The sequence below is a fragment of the Bubalus kerabau genome, chromosome 7 (genome assembly GCF_029407905.1).
Source record: "Bubalus kerabau isolate K-KA32 ecotype Philippines breed swamp buffalo chromosome 7, PCC_UOA_SB_1v2, whole genome shotgun sequence".
NCBI classification, from domain to species: domain Eukaryota; kingdom Metazoa; phylum Chordata; class Mammalia; order Artiodactyla; family Bovidae; genus Bubalus; species Bubalus kerabau.
The window spans coordinates 106,869,202-106,895,609 of NC_073630.1; the positions used below are offsets into that span (position 1 = coordinate 106,869,202).

General features: G+C 48.9%; 1 pseudogene; it reads left to right on the top strand.

The window, feature by feature from the left end:
• Window positions 1–1,551: 1,551 nt before the first annotated feature.
• The window catches only part of LOC129657123 (epididymis-specific alpha-mannosidase-like), a 45,193-nt pseudogene continuing 20,336 nt past the window's right edge, over window positions 1,552–26,408 (top strand).

Genomic DNA, 26,408 nt, shown 5'->3' on the forward strand with positions numbered 1-26,408 from the left:
GTGCTGTGACTCAGGAAGGCAGGCTGACCAAGGGTCAGGCCCCTCGGGAACGAGGCTCTGGGTATCCCCCACCAGGTCAGCCATCATTTTCAGCCCAGGTGCTCGCTGGAGGTGAGAGGCATGGATGGGTGGTAGATGGGGGTATGAGTATCAGATACAACCCTGAGCGAGCTGCAACAAGAACAGCTAATGCACAGGCTTGGAGGAAAGGACAAGAACGGACACGTGTGTGACACGGTGTGAGGTCTCCGTGTGGGTGCAGCCATGTGGGGCTGGAGCAGCGGGGCTGGCCTGCCTCTCCCTCTCAAAGGGCTCTTAGGGCTTCTCCATGTCTGCTTCCCTCGTGGCCTGGTTTGGGCTTCCTCACAGCATGGTGGCCCCGCCTCCACACGTGAGTGCCCCAGGGACCAAGGCAACGTCTGCCTTGCCACTTCTGACAGCCTCCAAATCACACAGGGCATCTTATCCACATTCTGTTGGTTACTAGTGAGTCACACGCCCACCATCTACAAAGGGAGAAGAAACTAGACCCTGTTCTCAACAGGAGGAAAGTCAAGGTCAAATCATGTCAGATGTGGGCCAAGGAAGGGGGATGGGACAGAGAGGATGAAGACTTGCTTGGAGACCATATTCTCCAATTGTATTTGATGAATGGGTGGACAAGGCGGCCAGAAGGGAGAATGAGTCTCAGCTCTGGTCATGATAGAAAATGCCAATAAGACATTTGGATCTCAGGCAGAAGAGCCCACTCCATGGAACCCTGGCCCCCAGGTCAGGGGGTACAGAGACAGTTCTAAGCAACACTCTGGCCCCTCCAGTTTGCACCTTTGTGATCAGCCATCCTCCAGGAAGGAGTCCCTGAGGTTGTCACCTCCTGTGTATTCTGTCACTGACCCCCGGCTCCTCTATGGCCATCCCATTTTATAGATGGGATGCTGTGACCCTGAGAGATTAGGCATCTTGCCAAGGGCACTATTGGTGATCCAGATCTAATTCTGAAAGTTTTAAGCAGTCTTGTTCCTCTATTTCTACTCTCTTAGGTAAATCAGATACAATTTGGGAAACCCAGCCTTCCTCCTTAAAATGGAGGTAACAATCCCTTTTGCAAGGCCCCCAGTGGGAATGACTATCAGGGCAGGATTCTGGTGGTGACCCTTACTGAGTGTTGAGTTTTGCAGGACAGAGTCTGAATTAAGAGGGCTTGGGGTAGGGAGGGGCTGGGATGCCTCGTGGGAAAGGCTGCCAAAGGTCCAAGGCAGAGGCTTACACATTGGAGTGAGGGGAACTATGGCCAGAAAGAGGAAATCTGAAAGGGAGGTGGCATCTGGAATCTGGCTTAAAGTTGGAAAGGGAGGGACAGGAAACTGGAGGTGGGGTGGAGTGCTGAAAGGCAGTCAGCCAGTGCCAGCCGCATCACCTGGGCCCCTGCCTCCCACTCCTCCCCCATCTCTCCCCCGAGGGGCAGAGAGCTGAGGCTGCCCAGTGTGCCCCATTGCTAAACCAGAGGTCTTTGAAACTGCCAGACCCAGCCCCAGTCCGCAGGCCTCTAGGATGGGGTCAGTGCTCACTCAGCTGCTCTTTCTGTGGCTTCTGGGAACTCAGCCTGAGGCCACGATCAGGGTCTTCGTGGTACCCCACAGTCACCTGGATGTGGGCTGGCTGCATACCATCCAGGTAGGTACCTGATGCCACTCCCCTTGCCATCCCTGAAGCTGTAGCTTCCTTCTCCATTCCAGATCCTGTGCTGGGTTTGCAGCATGGGGTTGACCTAGAGTATCTGGAGTCAGCCTGGATTCAAGTCCTGACCTGCTACAGACTGGCTGAGTAGCAGACTTTGCGCTGGTCACTTCCTGTCTCTGAACCTCACTTTCCCCATGTGTGCTGCTGCTGCTGCTGCTGCTGCTAAGTCGCTTCAGTCGTGTCCGACTCTGTGCAACCCCATAGACGGCAGTCCACCAGGCTCCCCCATCCCTGGGATCCTCCAGGCAAGAACACTGGAGTGGGTTGTCATTTCCTTCTCCAATGCATGAAGGTGAAAAGTGAAAGTGAAGTCGCTCAATCGTGTCCGACTCTTAGTGACCTCATGGACTGCAGCCTACTAGGCTCCTCCATCCATGGGGTTTTCCAGGCAAGAGTACCGAAGCGGGGATTGCAAAGGTTAGATGGAGTGTGCACAGCCATGTGTCAGGCCACGGTCACGTTCCTTATCCAGGGGACCCTTTCTGTGCCCTGATGTCCACTTCTGATGGGAGGTAGGGGTCTTCACACTGGCTGTTCCCTCTGCCCCAAAGGCTTTCCTCCCAGAGGCCTGCAAGACCCAGTCTCTCTCTTCCTCCTGGTTGTTCCTTAAAAGTGCTTTCTTGGTGAGGTCTTCCTGACATCCCTATCTATTCCCCTATTCCATTTCCCCAGTCCTTCCATTGAGAAGATTGACAGCATTTTCTAGGCCCAATATATAGGCACTCTCTTGCCTGGGAGGTCACATCAGTAAACCAAATCTTGGGTAACTTTCTTGTCCCTGTAAATGTTCCAGAAAGTCTGTGGAGCAGCGAAATCCCAGTGGCCAAGTTAATCTCAAGTGTGAATCTTATTCCCCTGTATGTTTTGTCCAACAAGACGGAGTATGTGGCCCCAGCTAGGTTTTTCAGCTTTCCTCTTCCTTTTCCTTCCTTCCCCTTAGAGAATATTCTTTATCTTTTAAAACCTTTCTGCCACACACTCCATTCTGAATTCTGCTCAAGGAGACTGCTTAGGGAAGTATTAAATAAAGTAGGTGTGTTTCGCCTGTATTGTCTCCATTAATCAGTTTTTAAACACTTCCCTTTAGTACATTTTACTTACTGGCTTGTTGAATGTCTGTTTTTCCCACAAGAGGCTCAGTTCCGTGGGGAAGAGGCTTCATCCATTGAATATGGCTATGGATGTATCCTCAAGCGGCCTCATGGATGGGGTAGACACTCCATGAAAATTTGTTGAAGGAATGAATGAACAAGGGCAGAAAAAAAAGATAAAAAGGCTCTGATTTCTTTAGGTTTCTGGGGCAAGTGGTTGGATATTATTACCTACCTCCTTGGGCTTTCCAGGTGGTGCTAGTGGTAAAGAACCAGCCTGCCAAGTCAGGAGGCATAAGAGACGTAGGTTCCATCCCTGGGTCGGGAAGATCCCCTGGAGGAGGGCCTGGCAACCCACTCCAGTATTCTTGCCTGGAGAATCCCATGCACAGAGGAGCCTGGTGGGCTACAGTCCATGGAGTCACAAAGAGTCAGACACGACTGGAGTGACTTCCCATGCATGCATACACCAACCTCCTAGAGCTGTTTTTTGGAAGGAGAAAGTAAATAGATGAATAAATGAACAAAATCGCTCTGTGACAGTGGATATAAGACAGTAGCTCATTTTAAAGAGAGAGGGGCAGCAAGAGCCTTGAGGCTGTGTTGAATCTGGTCCTGGGCCCACTGGGCAGCCTCTGTTGGGGGGCACCCATAGGTGTGTGGAGTGCTGACTTGCGGGGAAGCATGATTGTCACCCCCAGTTTACAGAAGGGGAAACTGAGGCCCAGGGAGGATTGGGGCTGCTCAAAGTCACCAGAAATAGCCGCATGCCTGCTGACTTCCTGCCCAGTGCTCTCTGCATTCCTTTACCAGCATCTCCGGGCTCCACGGTGAGCCAGGCTGACCTAGATGGGAAGCAGGCACGGCTCCATCCTGGGGGCTCCCTGCCTGGGGGGAGGCAGGTAGATCCACAGGGACAACTCGGGGGGTCAGCTCCTCTCAGCTCCATCTCTCAGCACCCACACCCCCATCATTTCAGCCCAAGGAAGCCCTTCTGAGTCCCTGGACCTCTCCCCTGGGGCCCCTGGGTTTGACTGGTCTGTCCCCCCATGGCAGCCCCGGGGCCACCCAGCATGTCCTTCTGGGAGGCTGTCCCCGGCCCTGGGCCTGGCCGGCACGTCCCTCTGTCTTATGGGGTGTCACAGTCTGTCTCCTCATGTCTCCTCAGGGGGGCGTATTCCCATCAAAGGGGGTCTGCCCATGTCCTTCCCCCCCGTGCACCGTTTATCGTGCACCTGGCACAGAGTGGGCACAGAGGCTCCCTTGCTGGAACAGCAGTGAGAGCAGAGGGCAGGGCCCTGGGCAGATGGTGTGAGTGCCAGGGCCCCCGACACTGTGGGTCCCTGGATTTTACTCCCTGGCCTCCGGGATTCCGGATGGAGCTGGTGTGATGGTGTCCCCCTTCCCCTCCCCCGTCTAGGAGAGCATGCAGGCTTCTGTCAGCACAGTCTACACCTCGGTGCTGGAGGACCTGACCCGTAACAAGCAGCACAGGTTCATCATCGTGGACCAGGAGTTCTTCCGGCTGTGGTGGGATGGCGTCGCGTCAGCCAAGCAGAAAGTCCAGGTAACGCTGCCCTCCAGGGTGGTCCTCGTTGGGAAGCTGAGAGGAGTGGCCTGGGGGTCCCAGTGATGACCCTCCAGGAAGCTCCTGGGGCAGTGCTCTCTGTGGCCGGGGCTGTGCTGGGTAAACCAGGAGGCCCTGAACTCTCTGGGGCTGCTCTCAGAGTTTAGATGAGAGTTGTGGTCAGCCGCATGCCCAGGAGACAGGTTCGTGTTTAATCCCGCCTTTCTGGCTGCTCACTGCAGCTGTGGCAACCCCGCTGGCACTCAGCTGGCGTGAACGGGGTCACCTCTGGCACTGGGCACTCCAGGGGGCCTGTGTCCACACTCTCTTCCTTCATTTACACATCTGTGTGGCCCCCGTGGGGACGGGAGCTGGTGACCCAGCCAGGGGGTGCCACAGTCCCTGTGGTTTCAAAGCTGGAGGCAGATTGGCTTCACTCATCACGGGGAGTAAGAAGCCCCGCTCCATGGAGGGCAGCCTGGGACCAGGTCCTGCTCCCCCACCTCCCTGGGTGGTCACAGATGGCCGGTGGCCTCTGTCAGCCACATCTACAGTGGGAGTGACCTCCCTCCTCAGAGAGGCTGTACTCAGAGTTCCTGCATGATGGAAGCACCTGGGATGCCTTTTTGGTGCTTGCTTGGTGCCCCCAGGCTTCACCTTTCTCCAGAACAGTCACTGATGGTGAGACCCAGAGGCCCAGAGTCTTGCTCAAGGTAGCAAAGCGCAGATGGTGAAAGAGGGTGTCCACCAGTTTGCCCTGCCACCCTGAGAGGGGATGGGAACCTGCAGCTTGTGAGCTGAGAGCCCATTACACAGGCTCTCCCATGTGCCCGGTGCTTGCCAGGATTTTGTACACATTATGGCATTGACTCCTTCCAACAGCCAGTATGGTTGGAATACTAACCATGCTGTACAGAGCTGGTCCAGGTTCAGAGAAGGCAGGCAATGGGCTCATGGTCACACAGCTTATACCAGCCAGGTGGGATTCTGGGTCAGGTATCCTGACTCAAAGCATAACTCTTCAGGGTCTCCAGTGGGCAGTCCTCGCTCCTTTTCATGGATACCCCCAAATCAATTGTCTGTCTCTTACCCCCAGTTAAACACGTGGTCTGGCTATGACCTGGGCAGGCAGCTCCACGGTGTAGCCCTGGAAGCCAGTGTTTTTCCCTGCTTTGTTTTGGCTGAATCCTCACCGGGTGGGCAGTGACTGGTGGGCAATAGGTGCTGTCGACTAAAAAAGACAGTCACGACCTGAAAGTAGACAGTTACTTTATTTAGTGGGAATGTTTAGGACTCTGAGCCCAGGAGACAGCATCTCAGTAGCTCTGAGAAAACTGCTTCAAGGTGGAAGGGGAGAAGTCAGGTTATATACAACTTTACAACAAAGAAAGCAGGCAGTCTGAACATCAAAGGTCAGGTATCAAGGAATTTAGCGTTCTTTGTATGGGAGAAGGCAATGGCACCCCACTCTAGTACTCTTGCCTGGAAAATCCCATGGATGGAGGCGCCTGGTAGGCTGCAGTCCATGGGGTCGCTAAGAGTCGGACACGACTGAGCGACTTCACTTTCCCCTTTCACTTTCATGCACTGGAGAAGGAAATGGCAACCCACTCCAGTGTTCTTGCCTGGAGAATCCCAGGGACAGGGGAGCCTGGTGGGCTGCCGTCTATGGGGTTGCACAGAGTCGGACATGACTAAAGCGACTTAGCAGCAGCAGTATGAGATGATGGAAGCCTCTGGGTCACTGAATTCATTCCTTTCACATGCTCCTCAGCTATCTGGGGCCAAGCCAGTTTCCCTGCTCACCTTGCTTCTTGCACTCCCCCAGCTCCTCAGCAGTCACCGTGGAGGGGGGACAGCAGCTCTGGATCGCAGTTTGGGGAGCTCTCATTCATATTTGAAGGCCAGAAATCGCTGATGGCTGTGGCATTTCTTATTGATTAATGTGGAAGGAGACATTTGCATTTCACAGTGCTCATTTAAAACAGTAACAGCAGGTGTTATTCAAAATTTCTCAAGCGAATGAACTACTAATACTGCACCTTCAGCAATCAAAGTACAGTCTATAAACAGCGCGGTGGCCTCACTGCCACAGTCTTTGGCCTTATTTATATTTCCATTCCTCCCTTAATTTAGGTATTTTAAAACATTTGTCCTCCAATCGTGACAAATGCAATTTGAAGGACATTATACAAAATATCCCAGGTGGTACAGTGGTAAAGAATCCACTTGCCAATGCAGGAGATGCAAGATCCATGGGTTCGATCCTTGGGTCAGGAAGATCCCCTGGATTGGAAATGGCAATGCACTCCAATATTCTTGCCTGGAAAATTCCATGGAAAGAGGAGCCTGGCTAGCTACAGACCTTGGGATCACAAAGAAGAGGATATGACTGACCACATACACACACACACACATACAAAATAGCTAGCTGATAATCTTCAAAATTATTAATCCCATGAAAGAAAAAGCAAGGTTCAGGAAATGTTGTGAATTGAAGGATAATAAAGAGAAATGACATTAAAAGCAATTCATGATCCTAGATTGACTCTTACACCTAAGAAAGGACATCAATGGAACAAATGGCAAAATTTGAGTAAAGTCTATGAATTTGATAGCAGGATTATTAATGGTTATATTTCCTGATATGGATAATTATATGAAAAGTGAAAGTGTTAGTCACTCAGTCAAGTCCAACTCTTTGCAACCCTATGGACTGTAGCCTGCCAGGTTCCTCTGTCCATGGAATTCTCCAGGCAAGAATACTGGAGTGGGTTACCATTCCCTTCTCCAGGGGGTCTTCCCAACCCAGGGATCACACCTGCATCTCTTGAGTCTCCTGCATTGGCAGGGGGATTCTTTTACCACTGCACCACCTGGGAAGCCAAAGTTTCCAGAGGCTGACATGATTTCGAAAGCAAAATATTAAACACATGTGCTTATATATATACATTTGATGAAGCAGCAACCACAGGCCAGATGCTGGTCTAGGTACTGGACACAGTGCTGACCAGGACCGACAGGGTCCTGCTTTTGCAGAATAAATGAAGGTGAGGAGTTTGAAGGAAGGACCACGAGATGCTACAGGCATGTCCCCAACAAACACAACCAGGCACAGCTCGGGGGCTGTAACCTGCCTTTTTCTCTCTGCCCACAATGCCAAGGTCCACCAGCTTGTGGACCAAGGACGCCTGGAGTTTGTCCTCGGAGGCCAGGTCATGCACGATGAGGCTGTGACCCACGTCGATGACCAGATCCTCCAGCTCACGGGTTTGATTACCCCTCCCCGGGCCTGGGGTCCCTTGGGTCTCCTGCTAGGCTGGGGCTGGGTGTTGGGCTTCATCTTCCTCTAAACAGGAGACTGTGACCGGTAACCACTGTGACTGCTGGTGCCGTGTCCGTGCTCGTGCCCTTGAGTGCAGGTGCCAAGAGTGTGATTTTAGACCAGAGGGGCTGACTGGCTGTATCCTGACTCCGCGAATTACCACCTGTGATCCAGAGCAAGTGATGTAACCTCTTGAAGCCTAAGTTTCCTCCTCCATGAATGAGTCTGATAAGGAAGTAAAACCTCCCTTAAAGGGTTGGTATCAAAATTAAATTGGGATAATTCAAATAGAGCACATTGAGTACAATGTGTGGGTCCCTAGTAAATGCCAGGTAAAGATTAGATCCCATCTCTGTCATACTCCACCCACACCTACTCCACCAATACCACCTCCAAAATCAATGCCTCCACCTCCAACAGCAACACCATTACCACCACCATCAGCATCACCTCCAACACCACTACTTCAGCCATCACCAGCACAACTCTAAATGCCACGACCTCGTCCATCCCAAAGCTCCTCCGTCCCACACCTCCAACACCACCTCCTCAGCCATCACCTCCACCACCATCACTAAAAATAACACCGCCTCCTCCATAATCTCAACCATTATATCCTCACCATCACACCACCGCCACTTTTACTACAGCCTAAACAATATCAACCACTCCACTATCGCCATCAGCACCACCAACACCATTTCACCACCCCTTCCACCCCCATCGTCATCTCCACCTTCAACACCACAACCACCATCTCCACAACCACCGCGGTCGCAACCCCCACCATGAACACCAAGACCTCCAGCACCACCACCGCTACCAACACCCCTACTACCATGAACAACAGCAACAATGACAGCAGTCACCTCCACGACACTGTCCACCATGCACAGTTGCACTGGGACACCGTCCTCTCCCACTTCCCAATGCCGTTCATGAGCAACACTTCACTCAGCCCTACAGGCAGGCATCAGGATTTTCAGTCTCGTTTTGCAAGAGACACTGACGACAAAAAGGACAAAATTCAGTGGACCAGCTAAGGTTTTCTCCAGGGCATGGCTGAAGCTCCAGCTCCGCCATCACTCCACGAAAGAGGAACCCCAGTTACCTCTGTGACAAACATCAAAATAGCATTGGAGATTGTCTAAAGACCCGCTTAGCATTATCTTCCCTTTTCCTGCTTTAATCTGGGGTCCCTCCCTCATCTGAGCTTCTAGTCTCCTGCTTCTAGACCTCATTCAACCTCAAGATTTGCCACTTCCATCCCAAAGGTGGTCCTGCCGACAGAACCCTTCCTTCTCAGACCCTCACATCCCTTTCTTTTTTTTTTAATTTATTTTTAGTTGAAGGATAATTACTTTCTTTTTTTTTAATTTATTTTTAGTTGAAGGATAATTACTTTACCATATTGTGTATGGTATTCACATATTCACATCAGCATGAATCAGCCACAGGCATACGTACGTCCCCTCCCTCTCGAACCTCCCTCTCATACAGCAGATTCCCACCAGCTGTCTATTCTGCATATGGTAGTGTGTGTTTGCCTGCTACTGTCTTTACGTTTGACCATGATGCCTGCCACAGAGTCCTCCTGTGTGCCAGGAGCTGCCTCTGTGCCCCGTGCATGCTCACACCCTAGGAGGAGGGCTGTCACCCCCCATGCCTGTGAAGGTGCTGATGCTGAGAGACTGAGCCTCCCCCACCAGGCAGGTCTGCAGGGCCAGTGCTGAACCTGGTTCTCTGACTCCAAAGTCCGTGACTGTCTCATTTCTCCTGTTAAAGGTCTTTCGGTTTGAAGCCGTAGCAAGGTAAGTGTGAACGAGGTGGCGACCCTTTAGCTGTCCTCATACAGACTCGCCAGTCTCCTTAGTGCAGCCTCGGGTCTCATCCCCTGGCCTCCTTCCCATCTGTCTCCTTCCTGCTGCCCTGCCCTGCTCCAATGACATGTCTCCTGTGCTTTCAGTCACAAGGTTTCCTATTCTTTCCGCTTGAACAGCTCACCTTGGATTCAGCTGAGAGGTCTCATGGGCCAGGAGCCACCACTGGGCCCCAGCACCTTATCACCTCCCCCTCTTGCTCCTGGAGCTATAGGTGCTCCTCTGGCAGTGCCCGCCGTCTGATTCTCCTCTGGGTCCCCAGGACTCAGCACAGGGTCTGGTTTGACAATGGTGGGAGCGCAGAGGGAGGGGGTGGGTGCTGACCCACCCTCCTTGGGGGTGACCACACAGGGACAGCCCTCACCTGTGGTCTCAGCCCACCACGCCCACCATGCTGAACTCCCCAGAGCTGATCCTGCAGTCCTGCACTCCAGCATGGCATCCAGCATCTTAGCAAGTGTGGGTTCTCATCACTGGTGTGGGAAGGAACGTGGAACCCAGTGTGGCTCCTCCCCAGGGGACTCTGTGAGGCTCTATAATGTTCTGAAGACCAGCCAAGCTCCTAGGACTCCTAGAGGATGGACACCGATTTCCTCCCACAATAACCTCCTGGTTCTAAGAACAAGATGTACACCCACTGACTTCAGTCTCCAGGGCAGTTTCAGGAGACGGAGAGTCTTTTTTTTTAAATTTATTTATTTATTTTAATTGGAGGCTAATTACTTTACAATATTGTAGTGGTTTTTTCCATACATTCACATGAATCAGCCATGGGTGTACATGTGTTCCCCATCCTGAACCCCCCTCCCACCTCCCCCCCATCCCATCCCTCAGGGTCATCCCAGTGCACTGGCCCTAAGCGCCCTGTCTCATGCATCAAACCTGGGCTGGCGATCTATTTCACACGTGATAATATGCATGTTTCAATGCTATTCTCTCAAATTATCCCACCCTCGCCATCTCCCACAAAGTTCAAAAATCTGTTCTTTACATCTGTCTCTTCTGCTGTCTCTCATATAGAGTCATTGTTACCATCTTTCTGAATTCCATATATATGCATTAATATACTGTACTGGTGTTTTTCTTTCTGACTTACTTCACTCTGTATAATAGGCTCCAGTTTCATCCACCTCATTAGAACTGATTCAAATGCATTCTTTTTAACAGCTGAGTAATATTCTATTGTGTATATGCACCACAGCTTTCTTATCCATTCGTCTGCTGATGGGCATCTAGGTTGCTTCCATGTCCTGGCTATTGTAAACAGTGCTGCGATGAATATTGGGGTACACATGTCTCTTTCAATTCTGGTTTCCTCGGTGTGCATGCCCAGCAGTGGGATTTCTGGGTCGTATGCAGTTCTATTTCCAGTTTTTTAAGGAATCTCCACACTGTTCTCCATAGTGGCTGTACTAGCTTGCATTCCCACCAACAGTGTAAGAGGGTTCCCTTTTCTCCACCCCCTCTCCAGCATTTATTGTTAGTAGACTTTTTGATAGCAGCCGTTCTGATCAGCCTGAGATGGCACCTCATTGTGGTTTTGAGGGAGTCTTAATCTAATATGCTTAGCACTCTCCTGAGAAGGAGGGAAGCAGGTTTCTCCAGCTGAGGTGGCGGACACCTTTCCTATGTCCCCTTGTCCTTTCTGTCACCTCAGTCCCTGAACTCTGGCTCTGCCTGCCACATACTGTCCAGGTAGGTCTTGACCTGGTCATTGTGCTGATTAGGACGCATGTTCAGCTGCATGAGGGTGACTGAGTGGCTGTGGCTCAAGCAAGATGGAAGGTTACTTCTTCGAGGGGGAAAAGTTTATGATTGCAGGCTCTTTGGGGCCACTAGGGGGCGCTGCGTCACAGAGAAATCCAGGCATCCAAGTTACTTGTGTCTTTTGCTCTGAATCCCCTAGCGTGTCTCTCCTCTCCTTGCCTGGCTGCAGGTGGCTCACCTCACTGAAATGCCATCCTCTCAGGGAAGGGGGAAAGGGGATGGTGGCGGGCTGCAACCTTATGAAGGTGACCCAGAATTTACCCTCATCACTTCTGCTCATATCCATTTTTCAGAACCTAGTCACATGGTCTATCTTCCATGGGAAGCTGAGAAATGCAGTCTCCAGCTAGAATTCTATTGTCCTTCCCTAAGCAGGATTATGTGGTTCTGTTACTAAACGGCAGAGAGAAAATTAAATCTTGGGTGATTATTAGCTGTTTCATTCAATATTCACTTGTTCATCAGAATCTCAGGAATGTTTTTTTCCTGGAGTCTAGAAAACCTGTATTAACAGTGACTTGAGTGTTTAAAATATTTACTATTTACTTTCAAAGATGCGGTCGGGGGGAGGTTTAGGACTGATTCTGCAGCCCATTGATGTTTCTTATATTTTCACATCCTCTCCCACATAATCTGGAGAAGGAAACGGCAACTCACTCCAGTGTTCTGGCCTGGAGAATTCCATGGACTGTCCATGGGGTTGCAAAGAGTCGGACACGACTGAGTGACTCTCACTTCACTTCCCACATAATCAGAGAATGCTGCCGCTTCTCCAGTCATCATAAAGCCATATTTGCACATTCAAGGAATAAAAGGGGTACAAGGGAGGCTTACCTCCTCTTTTTTTTTTTTATTAAAAAGGTAGAAATTCTTGTCCTGAAACCCAAGCAGGTGAAACCCATACATCTTTTTTGATATGACCATAGTCTGTGCCCACTTCTCCATTCCACAGTCTGTGAAAACAAAAATCTGACACAACAAAATGATCTTGCCATGACTGATCAGACCAGTGAAACGCCATCCCTTGGCTTTGTGTCGGTGTCCAGTAAGCAAAGAGAAAATTCCGTGAGTGATGAATTCTGGGCCATGGAGTCTGCAGCCCTCAGGCCTGCCCTCCTCAGGCTGCCCCTCTGGGGAGAGGGTGTGCCCTCCACAGTTTACTGCCCCCCAGTGTGGTGATACTGACCCACCCTCCCTCAACCTGGACCCTCCACCCCGCAGTCTTCCCCTTCCCCTCCAGCAGCTCCTTCTTGGTCTCCTCTGTTTCCTGCTCCCCCTCTGCTGCTCCCAGTGGTCCCTGAGGGCTCAGAGCCCCACCCCAAGCACAACAGCCTAACTGACCCTCATCACCACCTCTGTGCACTAGACCACGAATCTTCCTCAGGTCCTCCCTAGCCTCCCAGCTGTCACCTTCTTCCTGGATGAGCCTTGTATATGGATCTGATTACAGCTCTGTCCCATGACCCTGGAATCATCTTCAGGGCCACAGGCAATGTCCCAGCCTGGGCAGCTCATCAATGAAGGGCAGTTTGACTTAACACCAGTGACTTGAGGGCTTCCCTGGTGGCTCAGATGGTAAAGAATCTTCCTGCAATGCAGGAGACCTGGATTCAATCCAGGATTTGATTCCTGGGTTGAGAAGATCCCCTGGAGAAGGGAATGGTTACCCACTCCAGTACTCTTGTCTGGAATATGCCATGGACAGAGGAGCCTGGCGGGCTACAGTCCATGGGATTGCAAAGAATTGGACACAGCTGAGCGACTAACACACACACACAGACACACAGACACATACACACACACACACACACACAGTGATTTGAGCTCTTTGAGTCTTCCTTTTCTCACCATAAAATGCAGGCTGTAACTCCCAGGTGATAAATAGTGCTGGGGGGACTCCTTGGTGAATGCTAATTAATGGTTTATCAAGTCTGGGAGACTTCTGCAGTCACCCTGATCTTTGGTTCACTTGTGGTGGCTCATAAATCATGAATAAAGAAGAGAATGTTTAGATGATCTTGGGATCGGACCTCTGTGTTAGTTTCTATAGCAGCAAGACCCTCCTTGCCAAACAGAAGGCAGTCTAGCCCTGAGAAGTCAAGGGCTCTGAGAGAGTTAGGGGGTGAGGGGCCACCACACTTTTATCAGCAAGGCTGATCTCTTTGCAGAAGGACACAGATTTCTCTATGAAACGTTTGGGATCCGGCCACAGTTCTCCTGGCAGGTGGACTCATTTGGCGCATCCGCCACGACTCCCACCCTGTTTGCCCTGGCAGGCTTCAATGGCCACATCATCTCCCGGATAGACTATGACCTGAAGGAGACCATGCAGCAGGACCAGGTGAGCCATGAGCTGCATCCACTGCTACCAACCCGCCTCTGCTTCTTCCCCCTCTATTCCTTCCTGCATCTCATTGCTACTGCTAAGTCACTTCAGTCGTGTCTGATTCTGTGCGACCCCATAGACGGCAGCACACCAGGCTCCCCCGTCCCTGGGATTCTCCAGGCAAGAACACTGGAGTGGGTTGCCATTTCCTCCTCCAATGCATGAAAGTGAAAAGTGAAAGTGAAGTTGCTCAGTCGTGTCCGACTCTTAGCGACCCCATGGACTGCAGCCTACCAGGCTCCTCCGTCCATGGATTTTCCAGGCAAGAATACTGCCCCTGCTATTCTCCTGAGCATTTGGGATGCTGGCGGCTACATAGGCCATGGGATGTCCCAGGCCCATCTTTGCTCTGCTGTGCCCTCCAGCATGAATGGTTCTCTCCTCCTGCAGATCTAGCTCCTGGCTGAGCTGCAGGCCCGGCTCGGATGCCTGCGGCCCTGAGTCCCTTTCCCCCTGCAGCTGGGCTGGCGCTGCCTTCTTCTTTGAGTCTCCAAAGGGACTGGCACAGACCTGCACTCAGTAAACCATGCTCAATGCAGAGAGGAGGCGGTGGGGGGTTCGGGGTACCCGGGACATAATAACTCTTCTGATGGGTGGGCGGCGAGCATGAGTGCATGTAACACTCAACAACCACCCAGACACTGCCTTTGCTGTCTACAAAGTGCCAGGCCTGGTGGGAGCCACCGCCTTCTGGGTTTCCTTTAATCCTCACAGCAGCCTATGATGTAGTTTCTCATTTACTGAGGCTGAATTAAGAAGGTACTAGAAACTGGGGGCTCCCAACAACAGAAAATGTTGTTCACAGGTCTGGAGGCCAGAACTCCAAGACCAACCCTGGACAGGGCCATGCGTCTTCTGATGACATCAAGGAAGGATCAGCTCCAGGCTTCTCTCTGCTTCTGGGGGCCTCAGGCGTCCTTGGCCTGGAGGCGGATGACTTCTCCCTGTGTTATCTTCCACTGTGTCTGTCTGGATCCAATTTCTCCTTTTATCTCTACTCGTAATGGATAACTGTCTGCCCTCATGATAATTTTTTCTCAATAACTTCCGTAAAGGCCTTATCTCCAATTAGGTCATATGAGCTAACGGGGTTAGGAATTCAGCATATGTTTTTTGGGGGGACACTATTCAACCCAAAACAGGTAGTGCTAAAATTATCCTAGATGGAGAAATTAAGGCCAAAAATGTAAGGATTCCATGCAGGATCACTCCGATAACACAGTTTTGCAGAGCAGTGGTAGCGTGGAGTTATCAAAGAGGCTCTGGGCTCCCAGCGGGCAAGAGAAGTAAGGTTTTTAGTGACCCCACCGAGCGCCACACCTTGCACTGCACACACTTCCTATAGCAGCTCGATTCAGGTAAGTGTGTGAGCTGGGTGTGATTCCCAGAGATTCATGTGCAGAAACCAAATCACAGAGGCGTCAGGAACTGTATGGCTCTGAGGTAATTCTCCTGGAAGCAGGATTTTATCCCTGCTTCATAGCCCTGAGCACTTTCTAAGCATCAGAACGTGAAAATGGACCATGCCCTTAATGAGAGGTGATGAGCTTCCCGTGTGGGAGGGATTCAAGCAGATTTAGAAAGAGTATGGCTGGCAGGTTCTGACAGCATGTCCTGCCCTGAGGATGGGTGGGATGAACGTGCAGGCAGGCGCCTTCTGAAGGGCAAATTCCTCCACCCTTTGTGGCTTTAGGAGGTCAGGAGGAATCTTGAGGAGGAGGCAGCAGAGGGAGACGTTGGCCATGAGCCACCACTGAGAGGAGGGGGTGCAGGCAGCCATGAGACTCAGGCGGGCTCTGGGGAGGGGAGCCGGGCAGCCCTGTTGCCCCTGGGCCCTCACTGTTCCCTCTGGGTTTGCAGGAGATGCAGTTCGTTTGGAGAGGATCCAGGTCCCTGTTGGCGCAGCAGGAAATCTTCACGCAGGTCCTGGATGAGAACGGCTACTGCTCGTGAGCTCTTGCCTTGGGCCAGACCCTGTTCCCAGCCCTCTCCCTGAAGCACATCAGCCCCTACCCTCACGGCCAGCCCTGAGGGGACTCACCAAGCACCCATCTTACAGAAAGAACAACTGAGGTCTAGACACCCACCCAAAGTCCCACGGTAGCAGCCGTGAGGGCAGCAACATTGGGCTCAGGAGGCGGCTCCAAGGATCCAAGACATGGGAAGAGCCCTCCTGTGGGCTGTCTGGTTGGAAGACCTGGGTTCAGTTCCCTTCTGTCCCTTTGAGCCTGTGAGGCTGCAGGCAGGGGGTGAACCCCTCTTTGAAGAGGGGAGATTGTCAGTGGGATGAAGGGCAGCTGGGAGAAGAGACCTGGTGGGAGGAGAGGGACTCACTCCCATGCTCCGGGCGCCCTGCAGGGTGACATGCCCGCGATCCCACAGGGCTGAGACGTGGCGACTCTTGTCCACAAGGCTCTCATCTGCCCACCACTTGCCTGTCCGTCCAACTGATAGGAGACAGAGGCCTCGAGCAGGCCTGCCCTCCCAGCAGGGTGTCTCCTCTAACATTCCTCTGCTTCTCAGTAAAGGGTTTTACTGGAATGAAAAAGCTGTCTTTCCAGATCCACCCTGGGATGGAATGTACCCCAACAAGACTGTACCTGTCACCCTGAGCAATATCCAACGCTATGCTAATACTCTGTCCTACAATGTGAGGAAACGAGCCCCCTGGTTTTTGACACCACACATCCTCTGGCCCTGGGTAAGTCGGGGCCCCAGGCCCTGGTTCCCCCACTCTTCCCAAGGACTGCTGTGATAGGTCCACCCTGGACTCTGGTCCACCTCTAACCAGATCAGTCTCCATCCAGGCAGTGGGCCAGGCAGCCATCCCAGCCCTGGCTCAGGCCTCCTTCCCTGCGGCCCCCGACCCTCGAGTCCTCACCCACTCTACCAGCTCTTTCTCCTACGCTGGATCACCCCAGACTCTCCCATCTGAAATGTAGCCCCTCACCCAGGTGGGCCTCCTACTTCTACCCAGCCATCTCTTCCTTTTCCCTTTGCAGGGCTGGGGGCCTGAATCCTGGCTGCTTACTCAGCTGCTGTGAGACTTAGGACCCTCTAAGCCTCAGTTTTCTCATTTGTAAAATGGAGATGATGACAAGACCTGCTTCATAGTTCAATTTGAGATCAAGTGCCAAAAGTATGCCCAGGAGACACTGCCCAACCCTACTTCCTCATTGTCGTCACAGCTAAACTTTATGGAGCACCTACTGAGAGAGGTGCTCAGTTGGTAAAGAATCTGCCTGCAATGCAGAAGACCGTGGTTCAATTCCTGGGTTGGGAAGATCCACTGGAGAAGGAATAGGCTACCCACTCCAGTATTCTTGGGCTTCCCTTGTGACTCAGATGGTAAAGAATCCACTTGCAATGCGGGAGATCTGGATTCGATCCCTGGGTTGGGAAGATCCCCTGGAGAGAGGAACAGCCACCCACTCCAGTATTCTGGCCTGGAGAATTCCACGGACGGTATAGTCCATGGGGTCGCAAAGAGTTGGACACGACTGAGTGACTTTCAGTTTCATTTTCACGTACTGTGCCCCAAGCACTGTTCTATGGGATACACTTGTCTTATACATTTAATCTGCCCCACTGGGCCTAGGAGGCAGGCAGCATGGTATCCCATTTGCCGATGAGGGAACTGAGAGTCAGAGAGGTTAAGAAATCTCTCTAAGGCCACATAGCTACTTAGCAGGGCAGTTGGGAAGGTGAAATTTGTGTTCAGACTCGATCAGATAAGTCCCACAGCCTGCTTTTTAGCATTTGACTACCATTTTAAATGCTATTTACTTTCTTTGCTATTTTTATTTACTACATTTTTATATACATGCATATATTAGTAAAAAATTTTTAACAAAAAAAATTCTATACATTATATCAATAGGCCAATTGGTATGACAAAGTCAAAATATATAAATACATATTACCTTAGCTGCAGCTTGAAGCATAACTGAAAATATCTGTAGGAAGTAAAGAAACAGAATAATAAAATATTTACTTTCTCAACAATTCAAAATAGAATTTGAGGTTTACAAAAGGAAAATAAAAACATCTGCCTAAAATAAAGGGCTTCCCTGGGGATGCTAATGGTTAAGAACCTGCCTGCCAATGCAGGAAATGTAAGAGACATGGGTTTAATCCCTAGGTTGGGAAGATCCCCTGGAGGAAGGCTCAGCAAACCCACTCCAGTGTTCTTCCCTGGAGAATCCCATGGACAGAGCCTGGTGGGCTACAGTCCATAGGGTCGCAGAGTTGGACATGAATGAATTGACTTTGCACGCATGCACACCTAAAATAACTTGGGTCCAGATTGCAAGATTTTATATCATTGTGTGCTTTCCTATACCCAATCCATTATGAAGACTGTCAAATTGGGGTCCTATAGGTTTTATAAATCTAGGCTTGCCTCAGCAACACGTTGCTCCAATATTTCCTTGTGGAGATGGCTCTGAACACCCCTGGAACAACCTTGCATGTCCAGTCATGAGCGTCTCTGCCCTTTGACCAAAGCCTTTGATTGGATCCAGGCAGGATCTCTGGGGCTGCTTGGCCCTGTCTCAGGGGTCTGTCTACCTGTGACAGGGAAGTTAAGTTGTTTATCATGTTATCAGTTTTTGTGGTGAGCTCATAACAAAATTCAGAAGAAAGATGACACATATAGATCTCGTGAATTTATCTCTTTAGCCAGCTTGAGGGAGGGCACAGCAACCCACTCCAGTAATCTTGCTTGGAAAATCCCATGGACAGAGGAGCCTTGCGGGCTACAGTCCACAGGGTCTCAAAGAGTCAGACGCGACTGCCAGGCTCCTTTGTCTATGGAATTCTCCAGGCAGAGATATCAGAGTGAGTTGCCATTCCCTTCTCCAGGGGATCTTCCTGACCCAGGGATAGAAGCCAGGTCTCCTGTATTTGCAGGCAGATGGTGTACTGTCTGAGCCGCAGGGTAGCCATCCTGAGAACCAATAAACTCTGATGGTCTCGTCACACTGGCCACTGCTAGGACTAATTTTGCCTGGGCTCACCTGTCAACGCCTGAAGAGAACTTTCTTTGCTCCTATTTCCTTGTGCCCATTATATTTGGACAGAGGTCTCCTCTGCAAAACTCCTGTGAGCCAGGAGCTGCAAACTTTAATGTATGGAATCAGAGATGATAGATATTAGATTGAGTCTAAGATTTGAGATACACATGCAATGCATTTGAACAACTGTATGCATTGCATAATTTCATCTCAAAGTAAGACTTTGCCTCCTGCGAGCCCTGCCTCTTACATATATTCTCACTATAATTACATTTTATGTCAAACTTCAACAATGATAATTTAGAATACTGTGACTCTTAGGGGGAACTTTTTTATACTGCTTTTTCTTAAGCATCTGCCTACAATGCGGGAGACCCAGGTTCGATCCCTGGGTCTGGAAGATCCCCTGGAGAAGGAAATGGCAACCCACTCCAGTACTCTTGCCTGGAAAATCCCATGGATGGAGGAGCATGGTAGGCCACAGTCCATGGGGTCACAAAGAGTCGGATACGACTGAGCGATTTCACTTTCTTTCTTTTTTCTTTTTTTACTGAGATATAATTAACATATAACATAATTTTAGTTCCAAATGATTCCACACATGTAAATATTGCAAAATGACTGCAATAGATCTAGTTAACATCTGTCACCACACGTAAGTATAAAATATTTCCTTGTAATGAGAAGGTTAATATCTACTCTTTTAGCAACTTTCAAAAATAGAACACAGCATTATTAGCGACAGTCACCATGCTATACACTTATCCCCATGACTCATTTATTTTGCTTCTGGAAGTCTGTACCTTTTGACCCACATCATGCATTTCCCTCACCCTCCAGCCCTTACTCCTGGCATTCACCAGTTTATCTCTGTACATGAGGTTATTTTTCATGTTATTTTTTAAAAATTCACATATAAATGACATCACGTGGCATTCATCTTCCATTCTTTGAGCTCTTTCACTTAGCATAATGCCGTCAAGTTCCAATCCATGTTGTTGCAAATGGCAGGATTTCCTTGTGTGTGTGTGTTTTTTTTTAATGGCTGAATAACCATTCATTCTGGATTCATCACTTGTAACAGATTTTGTCTTTAGGGTTTTTATACATATAATATCATTACATCTGCCAAAAGTTTTACTTCCTCTGTTCCAATTTGGATGCCTTTTTTTCCCTTGCCTAATTGCCATGGCAAGGATTTCCAATAATATGTTAGATAAAAGTGATAAGAGTGAACATCTGTGACTTTTTTCCTGATCTTGGAAGAAAGGTTTTTCATATATCATTCTGTATATATATCACATTTTCTTTATCTGTTCCTCTCTTTATAGACACTTATAAGTGAAGTGAAGTGAAGTGTAAGTGACTCAGCCATGTCCAACTCTTTGCAACCCCAAGGACTATTCAGTCCTTGGAATTCTCTAGGCCAGAATACTAGAGTGGATAGCCTTTCCCTTCTCTAGGGGATCTTCCCAAGCCAGGGATCAAACCCAGGTCTCCCAAATTGCAGGTGGATTCTTTACCAGCTGAGTCACAAGGGAAGCCCAAGAATACTGGAGTGGATAGCCTATCCTTTCTCCAGTGGATCTTCCCAACCCAGGAATCGAACCAGGGTCTCCTGCATTGCAGGTGGATGCTTTACCAACTGAGCTATCGGGGAGCCCTGATGGACACTTAGGTGATTTCATATCTTGGCTATTTTAAATAACTGTGCAACGAACATGGTGGTGCAGATATCTTTAGTAATTTTGTTTTCTTCGGATAAATATCCAGACGCTCTCATATGTAGCTCTACTTTAAATTTTTTGAGGAACTGCCAGTCTGTTTTCCACAGTGGCTTCACCCCACCAGCTGATACTCCCACCAACAGTGTAAGAGGGTTCCCCTTCTCCTCATCCTCACTAGCACTTGTTGCTTCTTCTATGTGACAGGAAACCCATCCTGACAGGGGTGACATGTGTCTCCTTGTGGTTTTGATTTGCATGTCCCTGACGATCAGTGATGTTGAGCATTTTTCCATGTGTCTATTGGCCATCTGTATGTCTTTTTTGGGAAAATGTCTATTCAGGTCTTTGGTTCAATTTTTAACCAGTTGTTTGTTACTGAGTTGTACGAGTTCCTTATATAATTGGGGTATTAATCCTTTATCTGATATATAATTTGCAAATATTTTCCCCTGTTTGGTAGGTTGTCCTTTCATTCTCTTGAAGTTTCCTATGCTGCACAAAAACTCTTTAGTTTGATGTCATTCAACTTATTCATTATTTCTTCTGTTTCCCTTGCTTTTGGTGTCAAATACAAAAGAGAAATATCATCAAAATGAAACCCAGCAGGACCCTTCTCAGGGACAGACTCCCACACCCTCCCTGTCCCTCACTTCTTGTTTGTAGAAAAGCTTTAGCTTCCTAGATCTTCCCTGAGTTCCCAGGAGCAAATTCAGTCAAAGAAAAAAGAAAATGAAGAGACAAAGGAATGCAGTAACAAAAGGAATTAAGACTAGCTTAGGACCTGCAGATCCTCCAAGGACTATGGGCACTATCGAGAGCCACGTACTTGAGTCGTTTTGCAGACACAAAACCCACACTAGGTGAAGGAAGTTGACTGTGTGCTGACACCAGTATGTAGACCTCAGGTTAACTGGAGCCAGAAATACCCTAATACCACCAACCAAGGAAGAGAAATTCCATGAGCTAATAACGCATGCTGCAACCCTCACATCTAATGTTGCCTTTGAAAACTCTCCTTTGAAAGCCACTTGGGAGTTTGGATTGTTTGAGCATGAGCTGCCATTCTCCTTTCTTGGTGCACTGCAAATAAACTCTCTATCCATAGATACATAGATAGATAGATATAGATATGTATGTGTGTATATATATATATATTGACCAAACCCAGTTATCAGTAGTTTGGCTTTGCTTAGCATGGCATGAGTGAACTGGAGTTTGGTCCAGCAACAAAGACCTCAGCAAGGAGATTACCACCTATGTTTTCTTCTAGGAGTTTCATAGTTTCAAGTTTTGTGTTCAATTCTTTAATCCATTTTGAGTTAGTTCTTGTGCATGGTGTTAGACAGTGGTCCAGTTTCATTCTTTCACATGGCATCCAGTTTTCCCAACATCATTTATTGTAGAAACTCTCCTTTCCTCATTTTATATTCTTGGCTCTTTTGCCATAAAGTAGTTGATCATATATGCCTGGGCTTATTTCTGAGCACTCTGCTCTCTTCCATTGATCTACATGTCTCTTTTCATTCCAGTACCAGACTATTTTGATTACTGTAGCTTTGGAGTACAGTTTGAAAATAGGGCAGGAGATTTCTCCAGTTTCATCCTTCTTTCTCAAAATTTCCTTTGCTGTTCAGGGTCTTATGTGGTTCCACACAAATATTAGGATAGTTTGTTCTGTGTCTGTGATGAACATCATTGGGATTTTCATAGGGAGTGCATTGAAACTGTGGATTACTTTGTGTAATACAGATATTTTAACAATATAAATTCTTTCAGTTGTGAACAGAAAATATCATTCCATTTATCTGTGTCTTCTTAAATTTCAATCATCAATGTCTTAGAGTTTTCAGTGTACAGATATTTCACCTACTTGGTCAAATTTATTCCTAGGTATTTTAATCAGTTTGATGCAAAGTGGAATTGTTTCCTTGTTTCTTTCTGAGAGTCTGTTATTAGTCCACAGAAACACTAATAGGCAAGTGATTTTTGTATATTGATTTTGTACCTTGCATCTTTACTGGATTTATTACTTGTAACAGATTTTGTCTTTAGGGTTTTTATACATATAATATCATTACATCTGCCAAAAGTTTTACTTCTTCTGTTCCAATTTGGATGCCTTTTTTTCCCTTGCCTAATTGCCATGGCAAGGATTTCCAATAATATGTTAGATAAAAGTGATAAGAGTGAACATCTGTGACTTTTTCTTGATCTTAGAAGAAAGGCTTTAAAAAATATATTTATATTAACTGGAGGATAATTCCTTTACAATATTGTGATGGTATCTGCCATATACCAACATGAATCGGCCACAGGCATACATGTGTCCCCTCCTTCCTGAATTCCCCTCCTTCTTCCCTCCCACCCCATCCCTCAGGTTGTTACAGAGCACCGGCTTTGAGTTCCCTGTGTCATACATCAAACTCCCACTGGCTATCACAGAAGAAAAGCTTTTAGCTTTTCATCAATGTGCATGATGTTAGCTGTGAGCTTGTCACATATGGCCTTTTTTAAGTTGAGGCGTGTTCCTTCCCTACCCACTTTGTTGAGCTTTATCATAATAGGATGTTGAATTTCGTCAAATGCTTTTTATGCGTCTCTTGAGTTGAATGTGTGATTCTTTCATTTTCTCAGTGTGGTGTGCAACATTGATTTGTGGATGTTGAACTATACTTGGATCCCTGGAATAAACCCCATGGTGTAGTGTTTTTTGCATGTATTGCTGACTTTGGTTTGCTAACGCTTTTTTTTTTTTTTTTTGAGGATATTTTCACCTATGTTCATCGAGAATATCAACCTGTACATTCTTTTCTGCAGGATTCTTTTTTTGTTTGTTTGTTTGCTGTCAGGGTAATGTTGGCCTCACAGAATAAGGTTGGAAACAATCCCTCCTCTTTCATTTTTTGGAAGAGTTTGAGCAGCACTGGTATTATTTTCTCTTAAATTTTTGGTAGAAATCACCAATGAAACTGACTGTTTCTGAACTTGTTTGTTGGGATGTTTTTTGACTTTGACTCAATTTTGTAACTGGTAATCAGTCTGTTCAGATTTCCTTCTTATTCATGAGTCAGTCTTGGTAGATACATAGGAATTTACCAACTTAATTAAATTTTGACAACCTTTTTAAAGATGAAATTAATGGCAATAAACACGAGCAATCTATTACCATTGTTATTTATACTTAGTATGTTGTTACTATTAATGACATTAATAAGTAGTAATACTGATGGAGTCTAACAAATGTTCAGGTTGTGAAATCAATTAGAAAGAGGAAGACTGCATGATCTCACTTATATGTGAATTCTTGAAAAAAAAAAAACAAAAAACCAAACTTATAGAAAAAAGAGGTGATTCGTGGTTTCCAGAGGTGAGGTTAAGGTGAAAAAGAGTTGGGGAAAGGTGCTGGAAAAGTACAAATATCCAGCTATATGATAAACCAATACTAGGGGTGTAAGTTATAACATGATAAAGAGAGTGGGAGAGAGAAGGAAACACTCAGGGCATTGAGCTTGCCAGCTGACTTGGAAGGTTATTGGCCACCATGGGGAGTAGGAGGGTGGTTTTGGAGGGTTGAAGGGGAATTCGCCCTGTTTAGTTTGGGCTCTGCTCCCAGAAATGCAAGGCACTGCTTCTGTTCCCTGGCCTGCAGGGATGCAACAGGCAATTCTTCAATGCCTCGGTGCAGTTTGCCAGCATGGACTATCTAATGGGCTACATCAACAAGCACATATCCCAGTGTGGTGTTCTGATGGTGTATGCCACGCTGAGCGAATACTTCCAAACTCTGCACTCTGAACATGAGCCGGTGCAGGTCTGAGACCACCGTGACCTCCTGCCGTATTCTTCAGGTATGAGCCTCTGGGGGTAGAGGTGGTGATCCAGGGAGTTAAAATGTCTCCAAACGCAGTGTCTGCTCAGCCCTGAGCTTGGAGCCTACTAGGGGGACTGGGGGAGATATGGGCGCTGCTCGCACCTACCTGACCCAGCAAGGTACACAGCCTGGTCCCAGCACGTTGAACCTCTCACCAGGGTCCACACTCAGCAGGTTCCTGTCTCTATGCCCTTCACTACAGTGCTCCCTGTGGGAGTGCTCTCCTCCCACCCTCTCTTCCTGGAAAGTCCTCATTGCCTTGTAGAGTCACCTCCTCCAGGAAGCCCTCCTGACTTTAAGGCTAGATCCCTTGGCCCCTCTTTGCCCCCAGGGCCCCAGTTTTCACTGATTACCACATAGTCCTTATTGGGGAAACTTGTCTTCCTCAAGCCTGTGTCCTGGAGTCTGGGATGGTTTTGGTCTAAGGGGTGAAAGGTCTTGGGGTGAGCCTTCTGCCTGGATACATGCATACCCTGGGATCTGTCCTCTGTCAGGAAGATAAGGATGTTAATGGTGCTTAGTGCATCAAAGGTAAAAATGAAGTGAGAAGGAGGAGAGCCCTTAGCCTAGTGTCTGACCCAAAGAGAGGGCACAGCAGATGTTGCCGTTAATAGTTTATGATAGCATCTCAGTCACGTGGGGTAAGGTCCCACTTGTGACATGATCCGGGCAGTCCCTCCTAAGGAATCTTAGTTCAGGGCCTGCAGTGACCTAAAGGCAGCCCAGAATCAGCACCACTCTCAGGCCCAACCCCACTGTCCCCTATGCTGAGCTCCTTGCAGACTCTGCTCCCCTATCTGCAAGCCAGGAAGGACTTTTCCACACACAGCATCCCATTGACAACTGGGGAGACAGAACCACCCTCCACACCCCAGCCCAGGGCCTGATCAGGACATCAGTAGGGAATGTTTTTGGCCAAATGGTCGAATCCTCTGCAACCTTGATTGCATAAAACCCCGGAGTCCTTCAAGGAGCCTTGTCCTCCTGCTCCGTCTTTGCACAGAACGAGAAACCAAGAGGCTGAAGAAGGTATCAAGGTTGGAAAGGGCCCAGGTCCCCATGAGCCAGGACATCCCAGGGACACGAAATCAGGCTCTGCCTCCAGCCAGCTTTGCCCAGCCCCAGGTCCATGCTGGGATCACTCAGCTGGAGAGGTCCTCATTATCAGTGAAGTGGGTTCCCGGAGGACTGGAGGGATACCCACATGGCAGTTCAACTGTAAATACTTCTCTTCTCATTTTCTTCCCTTGCAAAGAGACACCAGGATGGGTCCCCACTGAGAGGGGTTGGTTCCAGTCTGGGCACTGCCCTAATTCCCCCAGACCTGGGTTGGTCGTACCTCTTGGGCTTTGGCCTCTCATCTGAGTGGTGAGAAGAGGAAGCTGTTTAGCTCTCAGGACACCTCCTGGGAACCTATGATTAGGGGAGGACTGGCTTCTCCTCCCCTAATGGGAAGTGGGAGGGGCTACATGGATGTGGGTGGGGCTCCAGCCCAGGTGGAAGTGGATACCTCTATGTAGGCCTGGTTACACTTGAGGTGGGAGGGGATACAAGGAGGTATGTGGGGTTATGTTGAAGCTGGGGTAGGGGACGAGGTGGGAGGAAGTCTGTATAGAAGTGGCTGCATCCTGGTGGAAAGGACACAGATAAGTCCTGTGGGTGTGTGGAGTGGGCGTGGCTACATTGGTGATTCCTGGAGGAGGTGCCATTTAATCAGAGACTGGACATCAGAGAGGAGGCTTGGGTCCTGGTTGGAGGACAGTGGGATCTTGACAGCCTTGGCGGGTTGGTGCTGAGCTTAGAGCTGAGGCTGTGGAGGGGCTGTGCCTGACCTGTCCACACTCAGCGTGGGGAAGGCCCTGTGTGGAGGACCCTTGCATCTGGCCCCACAGCTGGGATCCTTCCCCAGGCCACATGGCTACCCCTCCTGGTCTGAGCCAGGTCCTTTGAGGGAAGAACAGGGAATGGGAGCACAGCCCAGCCTGGGGAGGAGGCAGGAAGCAGAAATAATAGGGAACAGTGAGCCACCTGCTGAGACA